Genomic DNA, 19033 nt, shown 5'->3' with positions numbered 1-19033 from the left:
TACTGGTTATGTATCCAGCATACCCTGTCTACTCACTACCAATAGTCACTCTCTACAGCTCAGCAACCCAGAGACCGCAATTCCAGTATCTGAGGGACTTCAGCCCTGCCGGGCACATCAGCTCACTACTGCCATCTCTGGTGGTTCTACTTCCTGTCTAATAAAGAACTGTGTTTGTCTCCATACTCCAGCCTAGCTGGTGGTCCCTCTCAGGATATCCTCCTGGGGGTGCTGTCATCTGCCATCGGCCTAGGGATTCACCAATTTACATTAAGTGTTCCTTCCTTATACTACTAGAGCCGTATTATACAGACTGCCACTCTGTGGGAAGCCAACCACTACAGATCATTAACTCCGCCTACAAAGTATTACCATTATTAGCTCTTCCCCTTGGCAGGGTGATCCATAACAGATTGCTACTCCCTGGCGGACTTATAACAGATTGCCAAATCCTCCCCTTGGCGGGGTGATTTGTTACAGATTCTAACTCCGCTCCCTGAGGAGCAGTTTCTAACAGACTGCTACTCCTAACAGCAGGAGATTGATAACAGTGTGCTAACACCTCCCTCTCCAGGAGGAGATCCATAACAGATTGCTAACTCCTCCCTCTACAGGAGGAGATTTCTAACAGATTGCTAACTCCTCCCTCTCCAGGAGGAGATCGATAACTCCCATCTGCTTGCTCCTCCCATCAGCATAGCAGATTATAACAACCAGAAGCTGCAACGGGGGATGAAGATGTTTAACTCCCTGCAAGAAATGGGACACGTCCGGATGGGAAGACAAAGGCCCTCCATTGACTCTTGCCCTATAACAAGCCAGTGCCACAACTTGAACATTCAAGGTATTAAAGGCCAAACCCTTAAGCAATCCTGTAAAAATTCCAAAATCAAAAGAATATCCACTCTGAGCAGTTGAGTACCTCGCTCAGAACACCAGGACTCAAAGACCCTCCAAACTCTAATGTAAGCTAGAGAAGTAGAAAATTTCCGAGCCTGTAAAAGAGTGGAAATTACAGAAGGCGAATAACTGTGCTTCAACAGCCGAGCCCTTTCAATGGCCAAACCAAAAGATAGAAATGACCTGGGTCCTTGTGTAGAATGGGCCCCTGACATAACAGATCCGTCCAAGTCGGTAGCTGGAGAGGACTGTCCATTAGAAGTTGCTGGAGATCAGCATACCACGGCCTTCAAGCCCAATCTGGAGCCACTAAAAGGACGGTGTTGGTTTGACTTGCAATCTTCTATACCAGCCTACCCATCAAAGGCCAAGGCTAGAATGCAATCCTGTGGCCAATCCTGAATGAAAGCGTCTATGTCCTCGCTTTTGGGTTCTGCCTGCTACTGAAGAAGCATGGAACTCTCTCATTGTTGAGGTTCGCCAACAGGTCTAGATCCGCTAGACCCCACGGTCCACCAGGTGCTGAAAGGCCTCGCCCGCCAGCTCCCATTCTCCTGGGTTCAAGCTTCTCCTGCTGAGGAAATCGGCTCTGATATTGTCCTTTCCGGCAATGAGAGGCGGATATGCTTAGCATCTATCTCCTCCAACACCTGTCGACTCTCAGTTCCACCCTGATGGTTGCATGCTATGTCACATTGTCATACATTATCCATACCGCCGGAGCCTCTAGTCGCTCAGTGAACCGCAGACAAGCCAACCAAACCACTTGTACCTCCAAGTCTGTTGATGTTCCACTGCCGCTCCACTGCATTCCAGCACCTTTGCACCACCAACTCCTGACAATGAGCCCCCCCCCCCCCCCAAACCCAGAGGCTCGCATCTGTCTTGAGTAACAACCAATCTGGTGCCATCAGGGAAATTCCCTTCCTGAGATGGTCCACATGTAACCCCCAGTCCAACTGGCATTTCATTTCTAACAATAGGAGCAGCTTCACTGCCTAGTTCTGTGACTGCAGACTCCATCGGGAGAGCAAGGTGTGCTGAAGTAAGTGCATATGTGCCTTCACCCGGGGTGAAGGCACATATGCACTCCTCCACTCTCCATTTCTAATGGAGAGTGGAGGAGTAGCCTAGTGATTAGAGCAGCAGGCTAAGAGCCAGGGTTCAAATCCCACTGCTGCTCCTTGTGATTTTAGGCAAGTCACTTTACCCTCTGTTGCCTCAGGTACAAAATTAGGTTGTAAGCCCTCCAAGGATAGGGAAATACCTACAGTACTTGTATGTAATCCACTTTGAAGTGCCAAAAAGCAGAATATTAAAAAAGTATATAAATAAATAAATGATGTGGCAGCTATCAACTCCAGAACCTGTAGATAAGACCACACGGTCGGACAGAGTTCTGCAGGGATCGGACTTGCAGCATCAATGAGTGGATCTGAGAAATACTCTGCCCTGCTTGCTATCGAATCGAGCCTCGAAGTAATCCAGGGTCTGGGATGGCTGTAAATTGCTTTTGGCCAGATTCAACACCCAGCCTAGTTCCTGCAGCATGGAAACCACCCTGCAGAAGAAGCAAAGACTCCCTTCCATTGTCTTGGCTCAAATCAACCAGTTGTCCAGACAGGGGTGAACTGTCTCTACCACTACCATGACCTTGGAAAAGGTCCTGGGCACTGTGGCTAGTCTGAAAGACAAGGACTGAAACTGGTAATGATGATCGAGTATGGCAAACTGGAAGAACCAATGATGACCTGGCGAATGAGAATATGTAGATATGCATCCGTCAGTTCCAGAGACGTGAGGTACTCCCCTGCTTGAACCGCCATTATGATAGAGCGCACGATTTCCATTCTCAAATGTATGATTTGTGGATGTGGGTTGATGCCTTTGAGATCCTGTATGGACCAAAACAACCCTTCCTTCTTGGGCACGACAAAATGAATGTAATATCAGCTGGTATTTTGCTGCGATTCGGGCTGATGTAATATCTAATCTTCATTATAATATAATATTATAATTATAATATTATAATATAATATTATAATTATAATATTATAATATAATATAATAGTCCAATCTCTAATCTTCCATTCCTAGCCAAAATTACAGAAAAAGTAGTCAATACCCAGCTATCAGATTACTTAGAAGAACACAATATTCTTTCCCCTTCCCAATATGGTTTCCGCAAATCACGCAATACAGAAACCCTGCTCATCTCACTAACAGACCATATTATTATGGGAATGGACAAAGGACACTCATTTCTTCTAATCCTTCTAGACATTTCAGCAGCCTTCGACACGGTCAACCACACCATCCTCCTGGATCGTTTATCTGATATTGGCATAACTGGCTCAGTCTTCAGCTGGTTCAAGTCCTTCCTTGATAACAGAAGCTTCAGGGTCAGGATCAACAACAAAGAATCACCATCGACAAATTCTTCTCTTGGCGTGCCTCAAGGATCCTCCCTTTCTCCCACCCTTTTCAATATTTACCTCCTCCCCCTTTGTCATCTGTTAACAAGTCTCAATCTCATCCATTACATCTATGCTGACGATGTTCAGATTCTGCTCCCCATTACAGAATCCATTACTAAAGCTCTCTCACTTTGGAAAACTTGCCTTCAATCTATAAACAATCTCCTCAATAATCTAAATTTGGTCCTCAACTCCGCTAAGACTGAATTACTATTTATCTCTTCCAACCCAGACATCCATCCTCCACAAACCCATCACAGTCTCCAACTCACCCATACTCAAGTAAGAGATCTGGGAGTAATTCTAGACAACCGCCTTAATCTAAAGACTATGATCAATTCGACTACCAAAGATTGTTTCCACAGACTACAGGTGTTGAGAAGACTCAAACCTCTCCTATATCTCCACGACTTTAGAACTGTTCTGCAATCCCTAATATTTTCAAAAATAGATTATTGCAGCGCTCTTCTCACTGGCCTACCCAGCTCAACCACCAAACCTCTTCAAATGATACAGAATGCTGCTGCCAGAATTTTAACCAGTACCAACCGAAGAGATCATATTACACCAATTCTCCGAAACCTTCACTGGTTACCAGTCTACTACAGAGTCCTTCACAAATCTCTCACCCTGATACACAAGTCCATCCATAACTATTTTCATCTTGACCTTGAATTTCCCCTCAAACTCCATACATCCAACAGACCGATTAGAGAAATCCACAAAGGAGAGTTACAACCCCCTCCAACCAAAACCATTCGCCTAGTTTCGACCAGGGTCCGAGCCTTTTCTCTAGCAGGTCCAAACATTTGGAATAGCCTTCCTGCAGAACTCAGGTTGGAATCATGCCTACTAACTTTTAAAAAAAAACTTAAGACTTGGCTGTTCCGACTAGCCTTCTTGGATCCTTCAGACACACAATAATCTACCATCCTACTCACGAGCCATGGAACCATGCCTTCTTTGTGAGATGCTTCTTATCCAATACCTCCACAATTAAACTATCTTATGACTTTTGATTTTAAGTTATGGCCCTACTCGGGCCTTTTTTACTCTATTTACTTCCAAAGCTGTAAAGCCTCCAAGTTTATAGTCCTTGTTCAATGTAACTTTCTTGCTCTCTTTCTGATTATAACTTATTGTTCTGTTTTTTGTTACAAGTTTCTATCCCTCGTTCGATGTAAACCGATCTGATATGGTATTCAACCATGAAGCTCGGTATAGAAAAATGTGAAATAAATAAATAAATAAATAAATCACTTACACTTCTGCCCTCTTCTGAAGGGAGGTGCATGGAGAGACCATGAAGGTCTCTCTAACAACTTTCACTCACCTCTTCCAAGAGAAGATCATTCTCATTCAAATTGACAACTGAGTAGCCATGTTGTATGTGAATAGGCAGGGAGGCATATGGTCATTGACTCTCTGCCAAGAGGCAATAAAGATATGGAATGACTAATCAAACATTGTTGTCCTATAAGTGACCTACTGTCCAAGGATCTCCAACACATTGGCAGATCACCTCAACCACACAAATGGTCTCTGCAGCAATCAATGGCTGACAGACTATTCAGTTTATGGGGACTTCCAGTAATCAACCTAGTTGCATCAGAGCAAACAGAAAACTGGGAAAAGTTTGCTCCATTCTTCCCAAGTGAACTCAGATCCGCTCAGGATGCTTTTTTGTTTAATTGGAATGCAGATTTTATGCATGTTTTTGTACCAGTTCCATTGATAGCCAGAATGGTGCTAAAAGACCAGGCTCATCTGACTCTCAGAGCTTCAGCATGGTCCAGAGAAGTTTGGTTTGCGTATCTAGTTCAGCTATCCGGCAGCCCTCTGGTATCTCTCACGTCAGATCTATACTTATTAACTCAAGAAGAGGGACTTCTATTTCATCTGAACCTTCCCTCTTTCAGCTTGATGGCTTGGATGTTAAATGCTGAATGATTGCCAAATTGTCCTTACACAAGGAGGTTGAGGATATAATAGAGTCTGCCAGAAAACCATCAACTAAAAGAACCTTCGGTTTTAACTGAAAAAATGTTTCTACATGGTGCCAACACAATACCTTAAATCCATTCGCATGTGAACCCAAACAGTTACTGAGCTATTTCTCATTTTGCATCAGAACTTAACACTTCATCAGTAAGAGTACATCTCATTGTCATAGCAACTTACCAACCAATCTCTACTCATCTGTTAGTTTCCCAAGTTCATGAACAGCTTTTGATGTACTAAACCTCCAATTGTAAAACCACCTGCTCCATGGGAGCTAAACGTGGTTCTGGCACAACTGATAAAACTGCCATTTGAACCACTGAAGTCAACTTCACTCAAATTTCTATCATGGAAAGTAATATTTCTTATAGCAGTCACATCAGCCAGAAGAATCAGAGAACTTCAGGCTTTGGTTCATTATCCTCCTTATATGCATTTCTTCCACAATAGTGTGGTGCCTCACACCCACCTGAAATTTCTACTGAAAGTAGTATGAGCTTTCCATAATAATCAAGCCATTGTATTACCCATGTTCTTCCTGAGGTCATGTACACTTGACCAACATTGCTCTATGCTTCAACGGCAAGAGGAAATGTGGAAAAAAGGATTTGCATTCACAAAAAAGCGGGGGAGTAACTTGCTTGTTGCGGCGGTTACTACCTCAAACCAAATAAGCCTGATACTTCACTTTCAATGCATATCCAGCATAGCTCTCTGCTTCAACGGCAGGGGGATGAAGAAAAGAGGATTTATATTCAGACAACAACCAACAAGGACTGAATTACATAGTCTGGGTAAACAAATAAGCATGGGTGTAGCTTGCTTGTTACAGCGGTTACTACCCCGAATCAATTAAGCCTGATACTTCACTTGGAATACATATCCAGCGCAGCTCACTGCTTCAATGGCAGGGGCGAATGTAGAAAAGAGGATTTATATTCAGACAACAACCAACAAGGACTGAATTACATAGTCTGGGTAAACAAATAAGCATGGGTGTAGCTTGCTTGTTACAGCGGTTACTACCCCGAATCAATTAAGCCTGATACTTCACTTGGAATACATATCCAGCGCAGCTCACTGCTTCAATGGCAGGGGCGAATGTAGAAAAGAGGATTTATATTCAGACAACAACCAACAAGGACTGAATTGCACAGGCTGGGTAAACAAATAAGCTTGGGAGTAGCTTGCTTATTGCAGCAGTTACTACCCCTAACCAATTAAGCTAGATACTTCACTTAGATGCTGTTATGGTCCCGGGCTGTGCCCCGGGACCTTCACTCACTGCACAACCTGGTCCGGCTGCGGGAACTCCTCCTCTTTGGCCACCCCTCGAGGGAGATGCCAATGACGATCCGCGGCTGGCTCCGCCCCTAGGCGCACGTGCGCGCCAGGGCTTCTGATTTAAAGGGGCCAGCGTGGGAAACTTAGGGACAGCCTCCCGGTGACAACAAGGTTCCCTCTCTTCTGAGAGCTTCCAGTTGCTGTTCCCTTCTCCAGGTTCCTGACTTTGTACTTCTGACTTCTGGCTTCTGACCCAGCTTCGTCATTGACTCTGATTCCAGCTTCCGCCCCTGGTTTTGGCTTCGGACTTCTGACTTCTGACCTGGCTTCGTTCTTGGACTCTGTTTGGTCTTCTTATGCCGTCATTTCTATGTTTCTATATATGTTTAGGTATCCAGAGGAATGCAAAGAAATTCTAGAGCATAGCTGTTTCAAACCACTTCGAGAACCCATTGATCCAAAGTAATCTGGACCCACCTGTGATAAAACTGGGATAGATGATCACCTATCTCCCACACCACTAGGTGAGCCCACAAACCTTCACTGGGAAGAGAGAGTGGCTCCATCTTAGGAGTCCATATCCTTTCGAGGACCTTGGGGGCTAAAGGACTGAGGTCTATGGAAGGGATGTGAAACTCGGAAGAACCTCCCCTATAAGGCCGAAAACGCTGGTAGTCTCGAGAATGGCCACTTGCCCGAGAAGTCTGGAAACTGGCTTCTTATCCTCCAGCAAATGTGGGTCTTGCGACTCACCCCATTTAATTACCATTTTTTCCAATTCACTGCTAAACAAGAGCAAGCCTCTGAAAGGCAGCTTAGTCAGATTGGACTTTGAAATAGTATCTGCGGACCAGTTGCGCAGCCACAGCTGTAGCCTGGCCGCAATATCTGAAGCAGTTCCTCTGGCAGCTGTGCATACAAAGTCACAACCCTCATCAGCCAAGAAGGTGGCCCCTGGTTCTACCATAGGCCCTAGATTGGACCCAACACCACCAGACTCTTGACATAGCCGCAAGGTGGCCCAAGCTATCAAGGTGGAACAAGAAGCAATTTGCAAGTTCATTGTCACTGCCTCATTCCTTCTATCCTGAGCATCCTTCAGCACCTCCCTCTACCAGGATGGTGGTATGTTTCGTGACAGAACACACCAAGGCATCCACCTTAGGGAAACGCAACTGCTCTCTTTCTTGTGGATCCAAGGGGTATAGACCCGCTAAGACGCGTCCTCCTTTAAAGGACGCTTCTGGTGCATTGCATTCTAGATCAATCAACTCCTGGATCACATCCAAGAGGGGAAAGAAACAAGAAGCTTTGTGCAGGGTGACTGCATCCCCAAGGAGTCAGGCCCAGTCACTCCGAGGGTCTTCAGGTTCTGACATATCAGACCCGGCAACTCATCTCTCTGAAAGAAATGTAGAAGAGTTCTATATGCTCCAAATCTGGGGGGAATACCCCCTTCCTCACCAGGAGAGCCTCCACCTTCATTATAGATATCAACCTAATCCATCTGCATTCACGCTCTGTAAAACTGCATTGCGCTACAGTGCTTGACCGTGAAGACAGGTGAAGAGCACTCAGAGCGTCTGGACCTACTTTAATAGGAAATGCCGCTTCAGCAGACTGGCCCTTGAAAAATTCCACCCAGGAAAATTAGGCCAGGTCCATTCCAGGCCCAAATCTGATGTCCTGTGTGTCAGTGTCCCCTTGAGGACTCAACCCAAGGAGCAGTCAGAGGATGAGATACCCTGCAGTGTCTCCCTCGGCCCCACTCCCTCAGCCCAAGGAGATGGGCCATCGTCGGCAAAATTAGGAGGAGGCAAATCTCCCTGAGCATCCAGGCAGCACTGACAGAGGCTTAAAGAAAGCTCCGTCTGAATGGTTCTAAAGTGGCAGGCAGCACAGAGAGATAGGAATTTAGGTTTCTTCACCATGGGCACCATGCCATAAGCACACAGTCCAATGAAGGCTTGCTCCTAGCTTTCCCGCGCGTACAAGCGTGCCTATTATATACGCATATAAAATGGTCATACAAGCCCATACGCCTACGCTGCTTGTCCTACTGGACACCCAAACTGAATGCCCAGGACTGATGCCTAAACTGGGTGTACAAGATGTACGTGCAGAAGAAAGAACGTCCAACTGCACGCACAAACGAGAATGGGTGCACACCTGGACGCACATGCACCTGCCGAAAGTCTGAAGCAAAAAAATGTGCAAAAGTACTCCACGACCTACCGCACACCCAAAATGGAAGAAGACTGGAAGCGGAGCCTAGCCAAATGGTTGCTCAACCCACCGTGCCTGAACTCTCTCCTCACTTCACAGAACTCCCCAGAAACATGAGTTGTCTTCCTATCACTGACTTTTTTTTTTTTTTTTTAAAGTCAAACATTTTTTATCTGAGCTCAGCCTTCCCTGGCTGAGAGCAGGAACAGGTCCTGGCTGCAGGGGGAGAGGGCTAAAGCCTTCACCACCAGCATCTCTTGGCCTGCAACCGCTAATGGGAATTTAAGTCCATGCCAGTCAAGGCTACTGGACTGAGGCATTCTACTGAGGGAAGGATTACACGGTATCACCTCAGAAGGCAATTGGGTGCTACACAGACATCTCCTTTTGAACTTATTTCTTCTTTCTTTTTTTTTGCTCACAGGCAATACCTTGAAGGAAAATGTATGTCCACCATCTGCTGGAGACGGAGAATACTGGTGGGCTGATGTTGGGGCAGGACTATATAGCTGTATATAGCTGTGAATTCAGCTTTTGCTCCGTCTCCATCTACTGGCAGAGGTGCATAACCCACTCGTTGGTAGTGATCTACCTGAATGCTTAGGAAAAATTTTTACTCAACGCATAATTAAGCTCTGGAATTTGTTGCCAGAAGATGTAGTGAAACCTGTCAGAGTAGCTGTGTTTAAAAAAAGGAGGAAAAGTCCATAAACCATTATTAAGGTGGAGTTGCAGCATGGAATTTATCTATCCTTTAGGATCCCGTTAGGTACATGTGACTTGGATTGGCCACCTCTGGAAACAGGATATTGGACTTGATGGACCTTTGGTCTGACCCTATATGGCAAATCTTATATTCTTATGTTCCTGGAATGCCCCTACCCTACCCCATTCCCCAAGCTAGCCAGATAACCTTTTAGCCAAATAAACAGTTATCCGGATATCTTGGGAAAGGTTAGCAAGGTGGGATTTTCAAATCCTGCCATTTGTCTTACTAAGTCCAAACTTAGCTGGACAAATGGCACTGAGTATGGACCTCTTTGCTTTTTCAAAGGACAAGCAGGATGACAGTCCCCACCACTAGGAATCCCTAGCTATAGGCTGCCTCTTAGCGGGTGAACAAAAATATTCTTTTAGTTGGAATGTCCTATTTTAAATGGTTTTATTTTCTTCTTTTTTGTGGACAGTAAACCAAAATAATAAAAATAATGGGATGAAATTAAGCTCTAATCCTTAAAGAGAACTTGGAAGACAGACTGCCTAAACCTACTGTTGCATTGGGAAAAAACCAAAAGTGAGATATGCATGGGTAGACTGAACTCCTTGTTGCAGCTTTGTAAGTCTCCTTGATTGAGACCAGACTATAGATAACACCATAGCTATGACATTATGAGCCTGGATAAACCCCTCTAGAGTTAGGCCTGCCAGGTATAAGAAAAGGAGATGCAGTCTGCTATCCAATTAGACAGAGTATGTTTGGTTACAGTGTTTCCAGGTCTATGTGTCAAAAGAAACAAAAAGCTGGGTGGATTTTCTAGTCCTCTGCAGATAGAAGGTTAAGAATAGTTTACAGTCTAAGTTGCACAATACTTTTTCACTCTTGTGGATATAAGGCTTTGAGAAGAATGACAGCTTGCAACCAACAATTGCCATGGCAGAGGTTCCTCATGCCATGTCAAAAGCATCATAGGTCAACGTGACCAAATGCTTTCCACATTCCTTACCTGAATCCAACAGGTAAATTAACTCATCCTGTTTCGCTTGAGGGAATAATTTAGAGAATTCTTTTGTCTTTTCCAGTGTTGAATGAAGATACTGGACCATAAAGAATTGATATGAAACTATATAGGAGCCTAGCCTAGCATTCTAAAATAACTTCTTTCCAAAAAGTTCCAAGGTTTGAGTCTAATGAGCTCTTTGAGAGCAGATACAGATATCACTGATTGGTGTGGAAATTGGACCTTTTCAAATCCTAGAACCTTATGGGCACAATACTTCATATCTAACTTCTTATTTTCAGGAGATACAGAGAGGGTGTTTCCCACATTCTGATCTGTACATCACAAGTTAATGGATGGGGACCTCCATCATCTCCTTGATGAGGCTGAACATAGGTGCCCTTGGTTCATTCTATACCTCTAAATCAAAAGGGAAAGGAACGGCTTTTACCATAACATGTACAAAATCAAGTGTTCTGGAAGCGATCTACTCCTGGCTTGTCAAGGTGAGGGATCTGAGGGGGAGCCCTGTAAGAATAGTTTCATGACTCTTTCGACTCTGACTCCAAGATAATTACTTTAATTGGAGACTGAGGTGGCACTGACCGTGCAGTCATGCCTTCTAAGGGTCACTTGGATAGCTGTTGGGACCGAAAGGCTGATGTGCTCTGAAGCACTGGGGAAACTTTCCTCTCAGATTTTCATGAGTTGCACTCAGTGAAGAACACGTGATGAGCTGCCGTTCTTGATTCCATTCTGTTCAATGCCCACAATGTCTCAAGGATAGACTCTGTCAATACCTGTCTCACTTTCAGAACATTCTTACATTGGTGCCTCAGTGTGAGACATGTAGTGAGAAACAGCTTCATAAATTCTCCTCTCAAGCTCCCCCTCAAAGTTCACAGATGCCAAATCAGGATGGGTGTCTGTAGAAGAGAACAGGTTTTTCAGAGGGTAGTGCCAATGGTATGTTACGGTATGGACCTCCTGAAGACTGTCACAGTCTGGTACTTTCTGTGGAAGGGTGATCGACCCTCCCTACAAGGCTGCTTGGGTGGACATAACAGTTGCTTCCAGTATTTCCCTGCTTTTGGCATCATGCATCGATAGGGATCAATGACAGTACTTCAAAGCCATTACCTAATGCTCTGCATTGATGACCCTAGATTCTGATGTTACATAGAAACATAGAAACATAGAAATGACGGCAGAAGAAGACCAAATGGCCCATCCAGTCTGCCCAGCAAGCTTCCCTCATTTCTTCTCCCATACTTATCTGTTTCTCTTAGCTCTTGGTTCTAATTCCCTTCCACCCCCGCCATTAATGTAGAGAGCGGTGGAGGAGCTGCATCCAAGTGAAATATCTAGCTTGATTAGTTAGAGGTAGTAGGAGTAGTAACCGCCGCAATAAGCAAGCTACACCCATGCTTATTTGTTTTTACCCAGATTATGTTATACAGCCCTTATTGGTTGTTTATCTTCTCCCCTGCCGTTGAAGCAGGGAGCTATGCTGGATATGCGTGAGGTATCAGTTTTTTTTCTTCTCCCCTGCCGTTGAAGCAGAGAGCTATGCTGGATATGCATCGAAAGTGAAGTATCAGGCACATTTGGTTTGGGGTAGTAACCGCCGTGACAAGCCAGCTACTCCCCGCTTTGTGAGTGTGAATCCTTTTTTCTTCTCCCCTGCCGTTGAAGTTATGCTGGATATGCGTGAAGTATCAGTTTTTCTTTTCCCCTGCCGTTGAAGCAGAGAGCTATGCTGGAAATTCGTGATGTATCAGTCTTTCTCCGATGCCGTTGAAGTAGAGAGCCATGCTGGATATGCGTCGAGAGTGATGCAGACATTCCCTCTGTATACATTGGGTTGGAGGAATGGAAAGATTTCCTGTTCCTGTGTCTATCCTTGGAGCCTGACTTTAAGGAAGTACAATGTTCCCTCATTAACAAGTCACTGCTAGCAGTGGGTACAGCTCCTGAGTCCTTCAAACCTTCAGTGCTGATACAAGAGAGTCAGACTTTGATGTTAAAAAGAAAATTTGATCTATAAGACCTTTTTGTTTCCTCTGTACTTTGGGAGACATCTTTTGACAGATACTGCAATCAGGGATACTGTGATCTACAGTGAGACAACCCACAAATACAGTATGAAGAGGTTAGATATTGCTCTACCCACCTTCACATCAACTTCTGGACCACTAATTTATTCATTTTTTTGAAAAAGAATGTCTTTCGCTCTAAGAATCAATCGCAAGTATTCACACGCTGATGGGTGTCTGCGCGTTTTACTATATAGGGCCATTAGTGTGCTTTACTGCGCACATTATGTCATGTATGTTTGGAGTGCGTAGATTTTATGCACATATCTAGTTAGCATATGCAGCCAAAAAGATCTGCACAGAAAAATCATTGCGGATTTCAGTGTGGGTCTTATTACATCGGCTCCTAAATCTTTCCACAGCTTCTGTAAGACTCCAACTCAGGCTGCCGTTGATATTACCACCCAATTCTGGGGGTTGTCATCCTGCTTGTCCTTGGAGAAATAAGTCAAAATGAGTGAAATAATGAGCAAGCTGAATGAGAGAGATGGGCCAAAAGAGGGACAAATGAATGAGAGAGAGGTATGAAAAAATGATAGAAAATAAGCTAAGGCTCAAGCACACAAGAGTAACAAAGATCACCACAGAACTAAAGGGAACATTCAAGAGGAAGTGAAGGAAAGGGAGAAAGTGAAGTTGCTTCCCTGTAACAGGTATTCTCCTAGGACAGCTGGATGTTAGTCCTCATGTATAGGTGACATCAGATGGAGCCTGGCACTGAAAACTTCTGTCAAAGTTTCTAGAAATTTTGACTGGCACACTGCTTGTTGATATACCACATGGCAACCTGGTTGACTGGCCGTCTGCTTGTTGATATACCACATGGCAACCTGGTTGTTTGTCTGAATGAGGACCACATGTTGGCCAGGCGATCCTGGAACGCCTGTAGTGCATACCAGATTGCCCGCAGCTCCAAGAAGTTTATCTGACAGAGACCCTGGGTGTAGAGGCTGTTCCAAGTGGGCTCCCCAACAACCTAGGTGAGACACATTCGCAGTAAGAATAATCTGGGTTGGGTGAGCCTGAAATGGCAAACCCAGCATGCCACTATCTACGTGTCCACATGGGGTCTCTCTTCAGTCTCGTAAGTAGATTACGAAAAAATAAAACAAACTAGGAGAACCCAACTCCGCAGGGTGGCGGGATGTTTCCTGAGGACTAATATCCTGCTGTCCTAGGAGAACACCTGTTGCAGGTAAGAAACTTCGCTTTCTTCTAGGACAAGCAGGATGGTAATCCTTACATATTGGTGAATCCCTAGCTACAGACTGGACCCAAAAACCAATGAGACCAACAGACGCCAAACTAGGTGCCAATGGGCACAACAATGGAGGTGCTGGTGGTCACAGTGGGGACAGTCTGAACCCAAAAATGGGCCTTAAGCAGGAAGAGTTGGGTTCACAGCCGGAAGAGATTCCTGAGGATAGACTAGCCAATCCTGCCATCCTGGCGGCTATCCCTGTCCAGATAATGAGCTGCAAAGGTGTGGAGAGAACTCCATGTCACAACCTTGCAGACCTCCCCCAATAGAACTGCACGCAGGTGAGCCACTGAGGTTGCCTTGGCTCTAACCAAATGAGTTATGACGTGGCCCCCCAGCTGCAGTCTCTCCTGGTCACAGCAAAAAGAGATGCAGTCCGCTAGCCAGGTGGAAAGAGTACACTTAGTCACAGCCACCCCCAGCCTGTTGGAATCAAAAGAGACAAAGAACTGCCTATGGCCTGCCGTCCGGTCCAGGTAGAAGGCCAACGCCCTCTTACAATCCAGTATGTGCAGTGCCCTTTCCTCTTGGTTGGAATGAGGCTTAGGGAAGAAAGTGGGTAGGACGATGGATTGGTTAAAATGGAAATCCGTCACCACCTTCGGCAGGAATCTAGGGTGGGTACACAGAACCACCCTGTCATGGAAAAATCACATGTAGGGCGGATAAGTCACCAAGGCGTGCAGCTCACTGACCCTGCACGCCGACGTGATTGCCATCAAGAATATGACCTTCCAGGTCAAATACTTGAGTGTCGAGAAGCACAGTGGTTCAAACGGTGGTTTCATCAACCGAGCCAACACTACGTTAAGGTCCCAGGACACCGCTGGGGTCCGTAGGGGAGGCCACAGCTGAACTAACCCACGTATGAACCGCCCCACAATCGGCTGCACTGAGATGGGCGAACCATCCACCCCCTAGTGGTAAGGCACTAAGATGCACCCGAACGAAGTTGGTTTTAAGCTCATCCTCCAAAAGGTGTAGCAGATAAACCAGGAGGGTCCTGGATCAGGCAAGAGAAGGGGAGGGGGGGGTATTGAGATTCTTCTGCTCGTACTAGATGTAAACCTCCTCCATTTCAGTACACGAGGCTTCCTTGTAGAAGGCTTTCTTGAAGCCATGAGGACTCGAGACACCTCCTCTGAGAGGTCAAGAGGCTGGGAGGGACTGGGCCTGGAGGTTGGGGTGGCGCAGCCTGCCATGATCCTGTGTGAGAAGGTCTGGTGCAGTCCAGAGATGGATTGGGTCCCGCCGGGAGAGTTCCCGCAGGAGCAGAAACCAAACCTGTCTTAGCCAATGGGGGCCTATGAGGATCATGGTCCCCTGGTCCTGGCGAAGCTTCAAGAGAGCTTTCGCTACCAACGGAAGTGGAGGATACGCATATAGGAGGCCCGTTCCCCAGGGGAGGGCAAATGCATTTGTAGCTGGCTGGCCGTCTGTCCTGGACATGGAGCAGTACTGAGGAACCTTTCTGTTGCAGGAGACGGCAAATAGATCCACGTCCGGGGTTCCCCAGAGATGAAAGATTCAATCCGCCACCTCCTACTTCAGGGACCACTTGTGGGATTGGAAGGTGCAACTTTACCTGTCTGCCAGAGTATTCTCCGCCCCGGCCAAGTACATCGCCCTGAGCAACATCCCCTGAGCCAGAGTTCAGGACCAGATCTGCATTGCCTTCTGACAGAGAAGGAAGGATCTGGTGCCCCCTTGCTTGTTAATATACCACATGGCAACCTGGTTGTCTGTCTGAATGAGGACCACGTGGTTGGCCAGGCGATCCTGGAAGGCCCACAGTGCATACTGGATCATCCGCAGCTCCAAGACGTTTATCTGACATCGGGCTTCTTGGATGGTCCAGTGACTCTGGGTGCGGAGGCCGTCGACGTCGGCTCCCCAACCTAGGTGAGATGCATCTGTGATAAGAATAATCTAGGTTGGGGGAGCTTGAAATGGCGTATCATGCTCCAGATTGGATGAGATCTCCACCAAGCCAGGGAATTCCTGAGAGCGGGGGAAATCTGGATGCAGACATGGAGATCTTGGATGGCCTGCTGCCACTGAGAGCACAGGGACCATTGGGCTCGGCGCTTATGCAGACAGGCAAATGCAGACAGGCTTATGCAGACAGACATGGACGGTTATGGCCATGTGCCCCAGAAGCTGCAAAATGCATCGTGCCAGAACTAGTTGCCTCTCCTGGATCTCCCCTGCCAGGGACTGCAACGCACAGACCCTGTCGTGGGGCAAAAAGGCCTTCTCCTGCATTGCGTCCAACACAGCTCCTATGAAATCTAGCCATGACGATGGACGGAGATGGGATTTTGGGTAATTGATTAAATACCCCGGGTGCTCCAATACCCGAATAGTCCAGTGTAGAGACTGCAACGCTCCTGCTTGAATGTCACTCTTGACCAACCAGTCATACAGGTATGGAAAGACCTGGGATCCCAGCTGATGTAAAGAGGAGCCCACCATGACCAAGCACTTTGTGAAGACCCTTGGCGTGGAGGCCAGGCAAATGGGAGCATGCAAAATTGAAAAAGCTGGCGGCCCACCACAAAGCAGGGATACTTCTGGTGACTGGGAGAGATCTTGATGTGGGTGTAAGCATCTTTCAGGTCGAGGGAGAAAAGCCAGTCCCCTCTTTGCAAGAGGGGAATTAGGGTGCCCAAGGATACCATCTTGAACTTTTCCCTTTTGAGAAACTTGTTCAAGGCTCGCAAATCGAGAATGGGATGGAGGCCTCCTGTTTTCTTTGGAATAAAAAAATAACGGGAGTAAAAACCCCCGCCACTGTTGCTCCCAAGGAATGGGTTCTACTGCCCTGGCCATTAGAAGGGCAGCGAGTTCCGCTATGGACAAGTCTGGATGCAAGATGGGACCTCAAAGTGAGCATGGGAGAATCCGGTGGGACATCCACGAGATTCAACCTGTAGCCATGCTGGATGATGGACAGGACCCACTGATCCGAAGTCAAGGATGGCCACCAGTCCGCAAAGAAGCAGAGCCAGCCCCTGACTGGCAGGTCTTCCAGCACTGGTCGATACCACTGGCTTATGCTCCCTTGCAGCCAGTCAAAACCCCATAGCAAGGCTAGCCTGGGATGCTGGCTGGGACCTGGGACCCCATGGCTGACAGGATCTGCCCCTAGTACTTGTCTGCTGTCGTTGAGAGCAAGGGGCAGGAAGGTAGTACTTCCATTGCCTGTAGAAGGGCCTTCTCGGCCCAGGCCGGGAAGACCTCTTGGAAGCTGATGAGAGGGCGAGCCAGTTGCCGACAACTGCTGGAGGATCTCCTGGTGATCCTTCAGTTGTGCGCCCACATACTTCACCTTATCACCGAAAAGGTTATCCCTGGTGTAAGACAGGTCAGCCAGCTGGTCCTGAACCTCAGAGCGAAGGTGCAAGGCATGGAGCCAAGCAAGGCACCTCACTGAGATGCCGGCGTCAGCTACACAGCCCGCCGTCTCGAAGACGTCACAGGCCGCACGCACTTCGTGCTTCCCACACTCAAGGCCCTGGCAGACAATAGTCATAAGGGCTTCGTGAGGCTGCTGGGCAAGGCCATCCGCAAGCTCCTGGACTTGCTTCCAGAGGATACGGATGTATTGGGTCATGTATATCAGGTAGGAAGTGATATGGGCCACCAGCATGGAGCCCTGGAACACCCTCCTACCCATGGCATCCCATGACCTATTCTCCTTGCCAGACGGAGCCGAAGCATAAGTCTTTGACCTCTGCTTTCTTCAGCGCAGGCTCTACCAACACAGATTGGTGGGGAAGCTGGCACTTATCGAAGCCCACAGCTTGCTGCAAGAGATTCACTCCATCAGCCTTCCAGTTCACTAGGGCCACAGAGAGCGGGTGCTCCCAAAGCCAAATGAGCAGTTCACGGAGAATCTCATGGACGGGGACCGCCACCACTTCCTTCGGGGCATCCACGAACTGGAGAATCTCTAGCATTTTGTGGCAGGCATCTACCTCCGTCATAAGTTGGAAGAGTATGGCTTCCGCCATAGCCCGGACAAACTCTGTGAGGCTCAGGTCCTCCGGTGGGGACAGACACTGCTCCTCCAAGGGAAAGGGTTCCAACTGAAGACCATCGGAATTCACCAACGAGGTATCAGAGATATCCTTTCTCAAGGGTCATAAGGGTCCTCAGGCTCATCAAGGCCACCCAAAGGGGGAGGCTGGGGAGCACTGGGCACATCCCAGGGTGGAGACAATGGCCTCGGCAGCATGGGGCGCGGCACGGGGGTTCCAGTGGCATAGAAGGCATTGACTGTCCCTTGTCCCTAGAGGAGTCCCCGACAAGGACTGGCTCAGATGCCTTATGCTTCGGTGCCTGCTGGGCCACCAAGAAATCATGGGGCACCGGCAACAATTGTGTTGGGAGGATACTGAGGAGGACATCGAGGCAATCCAACAACGGTTCCAAGCTGGATACCATGGGCATCGATGCGGGCAACGGTGATACCACAGAGTTGGGGAAGGCACAGACATCGGTTGCAGGAGCAAAGTGTGTTCTACCGCTAGGCGCACCAGATGCTCCAGCTCTACCTCGAAAGCCTCCACTGAAAGGACAGGTTGATAGGGGAGAGGAGAGGCCAGCTCCTCCTTGGGATGCTGAGGGGGTCAATGCCAGACACCGGGATTGGTGTGGATGGCCTTGGGCCACCAGACTTGAGGGAGGATGGGGCCTCCTCTCGCTGGGGCCGCTTCGGGGGCAAGGCAGAAAGTGCCGAGGCCAGCTTGAATCCAGCTCCATGTAAGGACAGAGACTGGTGGCGGTGTTTTCGAGACTCCCCACGGTGCTCAGTCTAGTCTTTCCCTGGCACCGAGGATGAGGATCCAGAAGTCTGCGACTTCGAGGAGACCAATACGGGTCGATCCCCTGAGTCTTTGCCCCCCGAAAGTCTTGGGGAAGGAGTAACCACCGAAGAATCGATGACAAAGGGTTCCCCTCGGTCCTTGGGCATCAATTTATTTACTTATTTAAATTCTTTTAATATACCGATGCTCAAGACTGTGTCTTATCGTACCGGTTTACATCAAAACCAGGGGAAAACCA

General features: G+C 47.4%; 1 protein-coding gene across 1 annotated transcript in view; it reads right to left on the bottom strand.

Moving 5' to 3' along the window:
- The window catches only part of ZMYND10 (zinc finger MYND-type containing 10), a 364741-nt gene that overhangs the window by 185598 nt on the left and 160110 nt on the right, over nt 1–19033 (bottom strand). The window lies entirely within an intron of this gene.

This window comes from Rhinatrema bivittatum, chromosome 4, assembly GCF_901001135.1.
Source record: "Rhinatrema bivittatum chromosome 4, aRhiBiv1.1, whole genome shotgun sequence".
Lineage (NCBI taxonomy): Eukaryota > Metazoa > Chordata > Amphibia > Gymnophiona > Rhinatrematidae > Rhinatrema > Rhinatrema bivittatum.
The sequence above is the reverse complement of the archived record's forward strand: the minus strand, read 5'-3'. Positions and strand labels throughout refer to the sequence as shown.